General features: G+C 38.8%; 1 protein-coding gene across 3 annotated transcripts in view; it reads left to right on the forward strand.

The window, feature by feature from the left end:
* The window catches only part of LOC131987720 (MAM domain-containing glycosylphosphatidylinositol anchor protein 1), a 224,345-nt gene that overhangs the window by 63,161 nt on the left and 148,471 nt on the right, over window positions 1-12,713 (forward strand). The window lies entirely within an intron of this gene.

Raw genomic sequence — 12,713 nt, forward strand, 5'->3', positions numbered from 1 at the left:
CCTTACTCATTATAATCACCCCATGGTGTTATATAAGAGCATTTCTATGATAATTATCACCACATGTTCTTTGCAGACTGTTTTTCAATGCTTCATTAGAAAACAAGAGTCTCTTTGCCAACTTGTGGACTTGGGAAGCACTTTGAATAACTTCTGTCTGTCTGGCTACATAAACATGAACACTGCAGCTAATTCAAGGCTAAACTGTTACATAAGGGAGACTTTATTGTCATCCATCAATATACAGAGCAGTACATAGAGAAACCAAACAGCCGGAAGAGCTGCTGTTCTGCTGGGGTTAACCTTTACACTACAAATGAATACTGGCTCATTTACTGCACCTGCATGGCCTCTCAAACCGCCTCCGGTATCCCCACAGTTGGATAGCAGCTTAAGGAAAATACTCCGGGACTCTTCAGCCTGGCAGGCTAAGGCAACTCTGACAATAAAACATGCTGATATTGACATGTTTAATTACTTTTCTAACATGACTTTCTCGGACAATAAACTGAATAAAACATGAGCAAAGTGTTTCAGAGATATAGAGAAAATGTTGCTCATAGTTTAGCTTAATGCTAACATCACCTAAAGGCTCACAGAGTGCAGTACAAGGACGACGCACTATATGTTAATTTTTAATGTTGATACGTCTATAGTTGCCTTTAATTGTTGGAATTTATGAACTGGTTTCGGCACATCCTTGAGGCCGCTCTCACATACGAGCTTTGCTGCCTTAGCATTCTAGGGGCACTAGCTGCTACAATCCAGACTGAAGGCAAACTAGTTTTTCAATTATCTTACTTGTATTCTTAATAGTCAGGTGTCTGTAACTATCTACACCAGGTCCTTACCTTTCTTATATGACAAACTTAACACCTTAATAAAGAGTCTCCCAAACAGCCACAGATCTTCATTACACATTAGCTAAAGGGTATATCCAGCAGACCAGCAACTCTCCTGACTGACATTGACATTCATAGCTTGAGTTATAGAACATTTTGTTCCTAAAAACATGGTGAAAATCAATTTCTAATGGTTTGATAAAAAGTGCTATCCGAAATTCTCCCTGTAAATGTCAGGAAATGAAACAAGAATTTTGAACATTTATCCACTGTTTCATTTCTCAAGACATATTGAGAGTGTGTCTACTTTCTTAAAATACATCAATCAAACTCGATGTGCAAGATAATGCCTTATTTGCATATTTAAGAATAAAATGTCAGAAAGAAATAATCATCTTAATGTACGTTTTCCAGTTGGGAAGTTTCATAGTGATGTCTATTGGGTTTTGTTTTTCACACGTAGTGTCCCAGGTGTGTGGTGGATTGCCAGAAAGCAATCAATAATGTAATGCAAACATCACTGTCACCATGGTAAATGAAAAAAAACAACAACTTGGCAAACAAAGGGTTATTTCTGATAATCCCCCTTTCACTTACTGATTTTAACCTTTGTATGAATTCAATGATACATCAAATATGAAACCTGTAAAATTACACCTGTCGGTGAAACACAATTATTAATTGACCCATGTCAATACATATGATATGAAACAGAAAACATGCTGTCTTTGAAAGCAGCTTTGCACATGTTAATGACAACGTGCCATATCAAGTAGAGGACCTGTCAAGTATGAGCATGGCATTAATATACACATAGATACAGGCGGGAAGAGGGAACAGGAGACAGAGGGATAAGATAATGACAACATGATGAAACAGAGTGAGGACAATAAAAAGGAAAGAGATGGATGTTAGATTATGGTGGCACTGGAGGAATGAAGAAAGATCTAGTGATAAGAGATAAGAGAAAAAACGGAGATGCTTATTTTGATAAAGATAATTACATCTGTGTGTGTGTGTGTGTGTGTGTGTGTGTGTGTGTGTGTGTGTGGTACACAGTGTATGCATTATAAGTATGTGCATGTAGTGTAGGCAATCACATGTATGTAACAGCATTGTGTAGAAGATTTTTTTAGTTTTTATCATAAAAGCTGTTGCATGATCATAATGGGTTTGATGGCCTGACCTTTCTCACATCCCCTATCTGCCTCCTGTTTATGTTGCCACCGTCCACTGGATGGCCACATCAAAATAGACATAAATTGTCCTAATCTGCCAAAAGATGAGGAATCAAAAATCACCCACAAGAACCAGAGAAGTCAGATAAGCTTCCATCTTCCTCCCCTCAAGCACAGAACAGAATGGAAGTAAACAGTGAGAGTGCTGACCTCTGTCCCAGTGCGTTCTGCTGGAGTAGCACACTGCAGCATTCTGCAGCTGGTCCCATTGGGCTTACAGAGTTTCCACTGCGCTCCATTGGCTGTATTGATAACCTGATCCCTGTCACCCCAGTTCTCCTTCATCCATCCTTAAAGCTTTCCATAGCTCTTCTTCACACACACACACACACACAAACACACACACACACACACACACTGTTCTGTCATTGCACAAAGTTGTGCTTTCTGATGTCATTTTTTATTGTATTCTGTCATTGTGAGCAGAAGTTATTCAAGGATTTTTACTCCTATTTACTATTAGTTATTCACAATAGAGACAAAATACCCAAAGCAGGAAGCTACGGTGTCCTTCGGATGTAGATAATCTGTTACTAACCTCAGAAGCATATATTCATTGGTAGAATTCAATGTTTTCTTCCTTGTGCTGACCAAATTCTTTGTATATGGTAATTTCACATTTCGTTTGTATTAAAATAATGGACACGGTCATTACGATGTCACCCACTGTGAACTGGAGTTCAGCATCAGCTAACACTATTGCTAGATAACTAATTTGGTCAGCATGGGGCGATCATTATTCAAACACACAATACACTGTATCTTACTTTATCTTATTTGTATTTTTATTTCTATTTCCCTGTTTTAATTGACTGTTTTTACTGTTTTCAATTGTGTCTCGCTGCTTTTAATGTAATTTTTTATGTAAAGCACTTTGAATTACCTTGTGTTGAATTGTGCTATACAAATAAACTTGCCTTGCCTTGCCTTGGTTGCAGCCCTGCCTTAAAGCATTCCCTGCTTTATCATCTATTTTACTCTAAATGGGACCATGATTTACAAAGTGACCACCATACTGTAGTAAAGAAGACTTGAAACTAACAATTAAGACCATAAACTCATTAGAAAATAATTTGCTGAGGTTATAAATCTAGTAAGAAGTAGGATCATGTTTTTCTGACTTACATGTTGATTTCCTTTTGCAACCAGTGGTGTTGCCCCCTGCTGGACATGAGATAAAATACAGGTTTAAGGCACTTCCTCTTGACTAACCCAGTATTATCGAACCTTTGACAATCAAAGATATCCACATTTGATCCATTTGTACCCAGAACAAGTAAACAACAATTTTATGTGATTTTGATTGCAGCCAATCACTGCAGGTGATGCGACATGTGATTAGCACAATATTGCAGCAACTACATCCAATCTGTGGTGAGGTGACATCAGTGTTTTGCACTGAGTTGGCAGTTCAGAGTTTAATGCGTTCATGTAAAAATCTTTTGGATCAGGTGATGGCATTGTATCCAACTGAATGATCATATTCACATGATGGATAAGTAAAAAAAAAAAAGTATCATATAAAGTACTCTACTGGTATCTGTATCACTTCACTGGTACTAGTATTGCAACTTTTAAATGATATCTGGCCCTGAATAGCAGCGACTGTGTGTACATGCAAGCTGTTATTCCAGAACACTGTGGTGTACACCAAAGGCAATGTTATGAAAAGATTATTACCCAAAGCAAGATGGTCAGTATTTTCAAAGCACTGAAATATCGAAATAAAATGCTGTTGAAACATTTAAAAAATACTGGTGTGTTTTACTTTTATACTGGCAATAATGCTGTCAGAGTAGTTTCATTTTATTTTGGAACAGAACTTCTTTTCTTTGGGGTACTCATGGATTCTCCTCACGAAAGCGAGGAAGAAGTAGAAGAAAACACAGCAGTTGAACAGCTACCAAAGTGAACCATGTCTCCTCTTTTTTTATTCCCATCCTCACTGAGAAGTTTGTACTGGCCTTGAGGTGTTGGCAGACACACAAGATGTTCAAGTCTTCTGGCGGCTTGGTTATTATTTATGGATGTACTCCAGTTTAGCGTGAATGTCCTCATAATGCTCTCTGTATTCACCCATCAGAGAAACAATGCTCTTACAAATTTGTGCCGACAACATTTTTAATACATTTATTGATAAACACACCCACTGCAGAGCGGACCACACAGAGTTTTTTAAAGACATTAGAGCGTCATATTTTATTCATCAGATAAGCTGTTTTATAGCAGTTGGGGATCTTTTATCTGCCTCTGGTTTCCAGCTTTGGGAGAAAGCTGCTCGTGTCCCACATTTTGATGGCTCTATTTAAGATCTTAGGAATATGATGTATGAGTTGTGATTGGCAGTGGATTTTTTTTAACATTTTCAGTCTCAACGATTATGGAGGAAGACTTTATGTATTATTATGTAATGCAAAGACCATTTCGCTCCCAAAACTTAAATCCACGCCTTCCCCGACTGAATCGCTGTAGACTTTCTCTCTTCATCTCTTTCCGAAGGAGGAGGATCCAATTTAGCAATGTGAGGCCAGCCCAATAAATAGCTGCTTTACTGAGAATGACTCTGATTGAGGATTTATCCAATCCTTTATCAAGACTGATTGTTTACCTTTGCCTGAGCTTGATTGGATTGAAAAGGGAGCTCTCGCCCTGATCCATACAGAGGAGAGAGAAATCTAATGATTTCTCTCTGTCTCTGTCTTTCTTTGTCTATCTTTATTCCTCTTTTTGTTGCAGCCTTTCCTCATTTTGTCTCTTTCTTTGCCTTCCTCGCTCTGTCTTTCTCACTCTTTCTATCCCTCACTTTGTTATCTTTGTTCTCTGTGCACTTCTTTCACCCTCGTCTTATTTCTCTCCTCCAAACTGATCTTTTTCTCTTCATTCCTGTCTCTGTCTAGCTTTCCTAATTTCTCCATCCCTCGCCCCTCTCTCTCTATTTCTTTAAGGCATTCCCTCTCAGCTCTATCTTCTCCACACTTCAGACCAACTGCAACAAGCCATACATCAAGTCAGAAACGGTTAGTTCACTTGAAGGAGCAGCTTGATTTCGGAAAAGAACATTTTGTGGGGATATTTTTGCAGAAGGAAACTCTTTTTTTAGTTTTTTTGTGACAAACATCACCTTAGATATTTTGAGCAATTCTGTACAGAGGCAACAGGAGTGAGGCAATGCTATGCAAGGATTTTTTCCTATACTGTCATATCAAACACATTGATTATTTCTCTGAAGACTCCTCAAAGAAAGAAAGAAAGCAACAAAGTAACACACTAGAAAAAAAGCTTAGTGTTAGAGGTCACCCAGAAGGTGCTTGTAGCATCATTCAAGTTAACTCCAGGGACAGCGGGGCTTTTAGTTAACAAAGCACTGTAGTCTCGCTCACAAAGCTTTTCTTGTTACGAGCACACACGCACGCGCGCGCACACACACACACACACACACACACACACACACACACACACACACACACACGGCTTCTTCGAGAACACAATAGGAGAGTAAATGGTTTTTCTGAAAGTGATTCCTACCTCCTTATTATTTATTCATGGGTCTGCTGGTCATTGCAACCTTGAGACCGGTGTGTGTGTGTGTGTGTGTGTGTGTGCGCGCGCGTGGGTGTGTGTGTGTGTGTGTGTGTGTGATGAATTCTATAAGAGAGGAAAAAGGTGGAGAGAGCCATAGAAGAGAAAAGTGGAGAGGCAGAGAAAAGAAAGAAGTGGGGGTGGTTGGAGGGAGGGAGGGAGGGAGATGAGCGCTGCGGTCTGGAATATGGGTTTGGATTTCCGTCCTTGAGGGGTGAGTGGAAGGCGATCGATAGTGAGGCTGAAAGCAAGGCTGATCGGGTGGCAGCACGAGGCTGCACAGGCACTCAGCGGGAACACGACCTAGACGCAAACAAGGTCACTGCCCGACCCCTAACTGGATGGAGGGACCAAAAGAAGAGAAGTTGAAATTGAAGATGGAGATGGGTACAATGAGGTTAAAGTGGAGGCAGGTCACTAGAAAGGTGGGAAGCAGGGGTTAAAGTTGCAACTGAGGTTTTTTTTTTTATCTCCCTTGTTTTCTCTGTGAAAAAAGCAAACAAGGCAGCAAAAAGAAGACAGAAGGACTATATGGATTGAATAAATATAGAAATAAGTACATATTATATTTCATATTTCAGAAAGACAAAGCAGGAAGAGAGACGGCAAACCTTTGACTCACTCTGATGATACATTTCCTTTGAAAACCTCAAGAAGAAACACTTAGAAAAAAAAAACACAAGATGTTCAACCCACAACCATATGCTTGAGTAAATTAAATGCTTATGTATGATAATTAAAAACAACGTAACAAGCCATAGAGAAAAAAAACGAAGAAAACTATTTAGAAAGAGAATATCAGCAATAAGTATGGCTAGGGACACGCTGACCAAGAGTAAAAGAGTCTGAACTGGCAAGGGAAATGAATCAATGACATTTACTAGGCAGACTGATTTTTTTCCTAACTCCTCCGGTGCCATTATATCCTTAGCATAATAGTAATTATGCTATTAAAATAATAGCATAATGATAACTATGACACTGCTTGTCTTCTGACATTGATTATCTTTTTTTTTTGTGTGTTGAAAACAGTTACTATCCATGATGCCTTGTGTTGAGTCTGTTGACCAATTAGAGGCTATGTACGTTTTTTTCTTTTACCATGCAACTCTTTAATTACCTTTTTGTACAATATCAACAGTTTTTAACAGTCTTATTGTTAGTTCACAATCAAAGAGTTCAACACCCCTAATATCTACCTAGGCCTTTGCAGGAAGAGGAGATAGAGCATCTAGAGTATATTTTTGAGCAATACTGCATCTTGTGCACTCGTTGTGCTGCACACAAAAGCAGTGTTTGGTATTCATTCAGGGTTTGGGAAGGTCATTCTGTTGTTAAGCTAAAGGCATTTTTTACATAAGTAGATAAAGTAAAATATGGCCTAGACAGAGATAAAACTCTTACCGAGATCTATGTTGTGGCTTAAACAAGGTGGAATAATGCTGTGCTCCTGACATCATGACGACTCGTCTGGATACCTTCAGCCGAGTAATCAACCTTTTCAGTCTAATCACTTATCCAACACTTGATGAAGGCATGCTTTAAAACATAGCTTTTGTGCCGTGTCTGCATATCACTTATCTTCACACTTTAGTTCAAAAAGAAACTGGAAACACAACAGCACCGAACTACTTCAAATGAGTCTGTGACAGTGTGCGAGTGATTCTCCGCATCTGTGTCCTTGACTGTATGAGATGGTGAGAGAGAAGAGAGAACAAAGACAAAATCAAATTCAATCTCAGAGCCAAAACAACAACACTTAATATTGCTGGTGATGAGTCTGGGGGTACATGTCTGTGCTGGACTCCTCTATACCTTGTCTGTATGGTGTCTCTGGAGTGTCTGCTGCCGTGGCAACGCACTGTACGTACAGACCATCCCCTCTCTGAGGCTAAAAATAATAAAGTTGATGTCTAAATGTATGTATGTCTGTGCTCACAAAGTTAAATGAAATGATGGGGAAAAGTAGACTCTGTATTGAAAATACAAATACATGGATGGATGGATGGATAAATAGATAGATAAATAGAAGTATAGATTGCAAAAAACGACCCTACAAGTCTTTGTACAGCAGCCTATTACGACCCATATTGATGATGTTTACTTTAAGGGGGGGACCTCTAGTGGCCAGATAAGTCAAAAATTCATACATAAGTCGTAACTGACCCTTTGTCATCACCCCTGGTGTGACATGGCATCGGTTTAAGTCATGTCAGGGATGGTGTGTCCCTTTTTTTCGCTAGTTACATACATAGTGGCATTTCAAAATAAACTTTCGTGTTTGCAGGAAATGGTTTACTTAAGGCAATAAAACCAGTTGACTAAAATTAGGGTGAACAAACAGGGTTGGGCTTAAGGACAACTACTGCAGCACTTAACTACTGGACGCAGTTTCAAACATTTTTAGATACACCCGTCCGGCAGTTTCAAACATTTTTAGATACACCCGTCCGTGCATCTCCCAGTTAGGGGTGGGTGATATGGCCCTAAAAGATTATCACGATATTTCAGAATATTTTTGCGGTAATTATATTCTTGACGATATTAAAAAAATACAGAAAAATATATATAGAATTATTTTTAGTCTGTATAAATAAATACAAATCGTACAACAAAATACAATTCAATCATAAATATAAATGTACTGTAAATTGCAAATCTCAACAGTTGCCAAATACAAAAAATGTACTCTTGACTCTTGAATATTAGCAAATAATAAAAAATGCTAGGGAGTCTGGGGGCCCCCGGGAGAAAATGTTGTACATTTTAAAGTACAATGTGATCAATCTCGTCCACTTTGAGAGCTAAATGTGAGCAAACACCCAACATAACATTTTCCACAGTCAACAGGGCTTTCCCTAGGACATGGAGTAGCCAGACAGTGGTGAAAAATAGCTGGCTAGGGGGTCTGGGGGCATTCCCCCTGGTGAATTTTTTTTCATAAAAGTCCAAATTTGGTGGCCTCTCACACATTCTAATGCAACTATTCCATCATATACACTGATCTTATCATTGCATATTTTAACTAGGGCCGGGACTCGATTAAAAAAAATAACCTAATTAATTAGAGGCTTTGTAATTAATTAATCGAAATTAATCGCATTTTAATCGCATATAAATATTTGACCTGAGAACAGTGAGAAGTCATTTTTTTCACATGGACTTTTAGTATACCATAGAATAATGACTGAATACATAAGCTTAAGCTACAAAAAATATTGTTTATTTTTGTTCAAGTCCAACAGACCAGTGCAATTTTTGCCATTAAGTGTAGCAATAGCATATTTAAAAATATCGTATATTTTAGAAATTCAGGTAGCCTATAGGTAGGTAGACCTTCTGTAAACTATAATGCTTTGGTTTTTTAAGTAAAACACAATACTTTCAAGTACATTCAGAACATTGGAAATCCTGACTATTAGAAAACATCTCTCTGTTGCTTCAGAGGCCATAACAGACTTTGTTGATTTACCAACAGCTGGTTTAAAAAAATCTAATTAATTTCAGTCCAACTCTCTCAGTAACCTTGGCCAAAACAATTAAGAGTTCAACATAAAGTGCCAGTTGCACCAACAACATAATACATAGTTCAGCATAAAGTGTACCATTTAAAATAAAATTTTAAAAAAAGTGCCAGTGATTGACCTCAATCCCCTTCTAATCTTCCAATATCCTGATGAAAAATAAAATCTCTCTGTTGCTTAGGCCACTGTTTGATCAACATTTCAGTAACAACAAGCCCATTGGCCTCAGGATACCTCTATGACTACTTCTTTCACGCTAGCTACCACGCTAGCGTCCACGCTAGCTGCTATATGTTTTGCATTGAGGTGATACTTGAGGCTCGATGTGCAGCGGTGATATGCGAATTCCTTGTTGCATAGCTTGCACACAACCATGCTCTTATCGACGCTTCCATCCGTCACACTGCTCTTATTTTGAAAGCTGCATTTGTTTGGCGACAGGAAGTAATAGTAGCTTTTGTGATTAAAACAACTTTAATTGTTAGCTAATGTTAGCTCGCGGCTAATGAACGGCATAATGCAACAGTGTGTTCGGACCGTTTGGACCTCTGACGGCCGTACAGGTTGATAGTATTTAGTTTGGCTCAGGCACACGCACATGCACACAGAGAGAGCATGTGGGGACAGGACTGATACATTACAGACAGGTAGGTGCTTGTTTTGAAGCGCAGTCGGGAGGGCAGCTTGGTATATTCAGTGTGTGTGTGAGAATGCGCACGCATGTCTCGGAGGAGCAAGTACCCCTACTGAGAGGTGGGTCGGGATTCAGACTGACAGGTAACAGACACTCTGCTGAGACAGCGGAAACAGAACGCAAAATAACTTTATATTATGACTAATATAAGTCAGTGTACATATACTTTCAGTAGCTTGAAATGTGACATTAGGGCAGCACATTAGACTATAGTGGGCCGCCACAGTCTAGGTATTTAATGGGAAACCCTTACGCCACTACTTCAAGAAGTAGGAATGTTGCCAATATCATGATATGTTGTTTTTTTTAACCCATAAAAAAATATACCGGTATAATCGTGAACGATACGATATGGTAGCAATGGACGTAAAGCAAGATGGCAACAGCTGTAATGCCGAACACGATGCTTCAAACGGGCAGTCCACAAACTGCTGGGTGACGTCACGTGACTACGTCAATTATTTAGATACAGTCAATGGTCCTGTGTGAAATTAATTCAACACTGAGTCAGTTAATGTAACTATGTAACCAACTACATCATGTTTTACGTCTCATGCGTAACTACGTCTTGTACTTAAGTGCAAAGTGAGGTAACAACACAATTAAACTTACAGTATTTTTTTCCACAACCCGTGATCTTTTCCCAACCAAATATTTTTGTCACCTAAACCTAACAAACCTGCAACTGTTTCAGAACGTTAACAACTGTTGCATTCAGATAGATAGATAGATAGATAGATAGATAGATAGATAGATGGATAGATACACACAGAGAGACAATGGTTGTGCATCAATGTAGCTGTATCTTTGGGTCTTGTATTGAACCACAATGGTTAATCTTTTCGGATCTAATACATACTGAAGGTAGAGAGATAGACTCATCCGATATCTCTTAGGCTTTCCTTGACTTACCTCTCTCCTACCATAACTCATTTCTCAGCATCAAGCCACTCAGCAATGACATCATTTACCTCTCTCACACACACACACACACACACACACACACACAAACACACACACACAGAGCAAGAGCTCATATTTCTCCATCTCATGCACTGCTTGTGCTAATTAGCCATCGCTCATTACAACAAACACTTGGGCGGAGCGTGTAGGGTGACGGCTGACACTGCTGCTGACGGCTGTTGACACACACGGTGTTTGGAGAGAGGTGCTTACATCTGCTGATTCTGTCCGTCCCGGTTTGTCCCGCTCTGACTTAAGTAATGTGATGGTCAACGGAACGCTAAACAAAATTCTTCTAATGTGTCCAAAAAAAAAGTGAATCATGAAAGTTTAGTTTTGTACATTACAAACATAGTGCATGTCACCATCATCATGACTTCATGAGCACACAAGTTAAATCATACAGCATGTATTTTTTTTAAAGATCATGACATTATCATTAATACTGATGATTCCTCTGCTTCCTGTAATTCCATCGCAGCCTTGGTCTCATATTACACATGCAGAAAGAGCGATAAAGGCATTCGTATTGTATGACAAGGTTAGAGTGACGGGTGGCGTATTCAATATCAATGAGTCAGTTTTATTGAACTTGCTGTGTTATCTCTGCACTGAGGGCTAGAAGGTGTTTAAAAAAAACTGCTGCTCAGTTTTATTCAAATCCAGGCAGCTACATTGAATGACCTGTGTAAAAGCTTATTGATGTAAAATCAATTATGTTCATATTGACAAATATCCAGTCGCATTACTTGCTTAATGTAGACCTGTCAATTACCTAGGTTATTGATTACACATTTAAGCAGGCATTGGCTGGAGATTACATAATGAAAAATACCATTTACTGACATTATGAATATAGTATAGCATTCATCCCTCCCTCTTGGCTCTGTTAAATGTCTGCTCTGCACTCCCTCTCGTTTTTCTTCATTTCTTTTAGTCTGTTTCTTATTTTTTATATTTTCTTATGTTTCCTGGTCCAATCTTTCTTTTGATTTGCTTTTCTCTCTTATTGATCTCACTTTCATTTTCTCTCATATATACCCCTTGTTAACCCTTTATCTCCTTCTTCTCTCCTGTTTGCTTTACCTTCTGTTCTTTTTTGTCTTTCCTCTAATCTGATCTCTCTCTCTTTTTTTTTTTTTACATTCTTATCAGCAACTTATTTTCTCTTCTTTTGTCCTTTACCCCCTTCCACTGCTAATTTCTTCTCTCCTGCCACGTCTTTTTGCATATGATGTCAGACAAGAGCACATTTTCCAGATGGAGGACAGACAACTGCATTTAACTACTAACACTGCACAAAAGTTGATGGTTTGCGCTGTTTATGGCTGTTCCAATTGATTAAATCATCTGAGTCCATAAAACAGTGGTATACTTGGTTCAAAAACCTCCATCCCAAGTCTGGAGGAGCAGAGGTAAAATAACGTAAATTTTAACGTTAAAGATTGAACGTTATTCAAGCTGATATTGCCAGGCAATTACAATCTGCTGTGACAACATCTTCTGGATTTTTTGTGTGTTGCCCCAGACCTCTGAGTAGCAGTAGGTAGAAAATAGCAGCTAAAGTTAGCTAGCTAGTAGCCTGATGCCAGCGGTGAATGTACATATTGGACTTGAAATATAAATATACATAGACAGTAGTTCTCAGGTAAGTTTACTCACCTGGCAAAAAACAAGACGGCAGTCTTTCAATACCGCTTTGGTTTCAGAGTTCGGAAGTTATAGTCCTCTAGACTCTTCTATGCTTTCATATAGCGAGCCGTGTTGCAGGAGAAGGTTATTTGTAATGACGATGGTGTCCATACCAGGCAAATGTGTCAGGTTGAAGGAACAAAAATAGATTTTCCTTATTTGGTATGGCTGACATCAAAAA

This window comes from Centropristis striata, chromosome 2 (assembly GCF_030273125.1).
Source record: "Centropristis striata isolate RG_2023a ecotype Rhode Island chromosome 2, C.striata_1.0, whole genome shotgun sequence".
NCBI lineage: Eukaryota > Metazoa > Chordata > Actinopteri > Perciformes > Serranidae > Centropristis > Centropristis striata.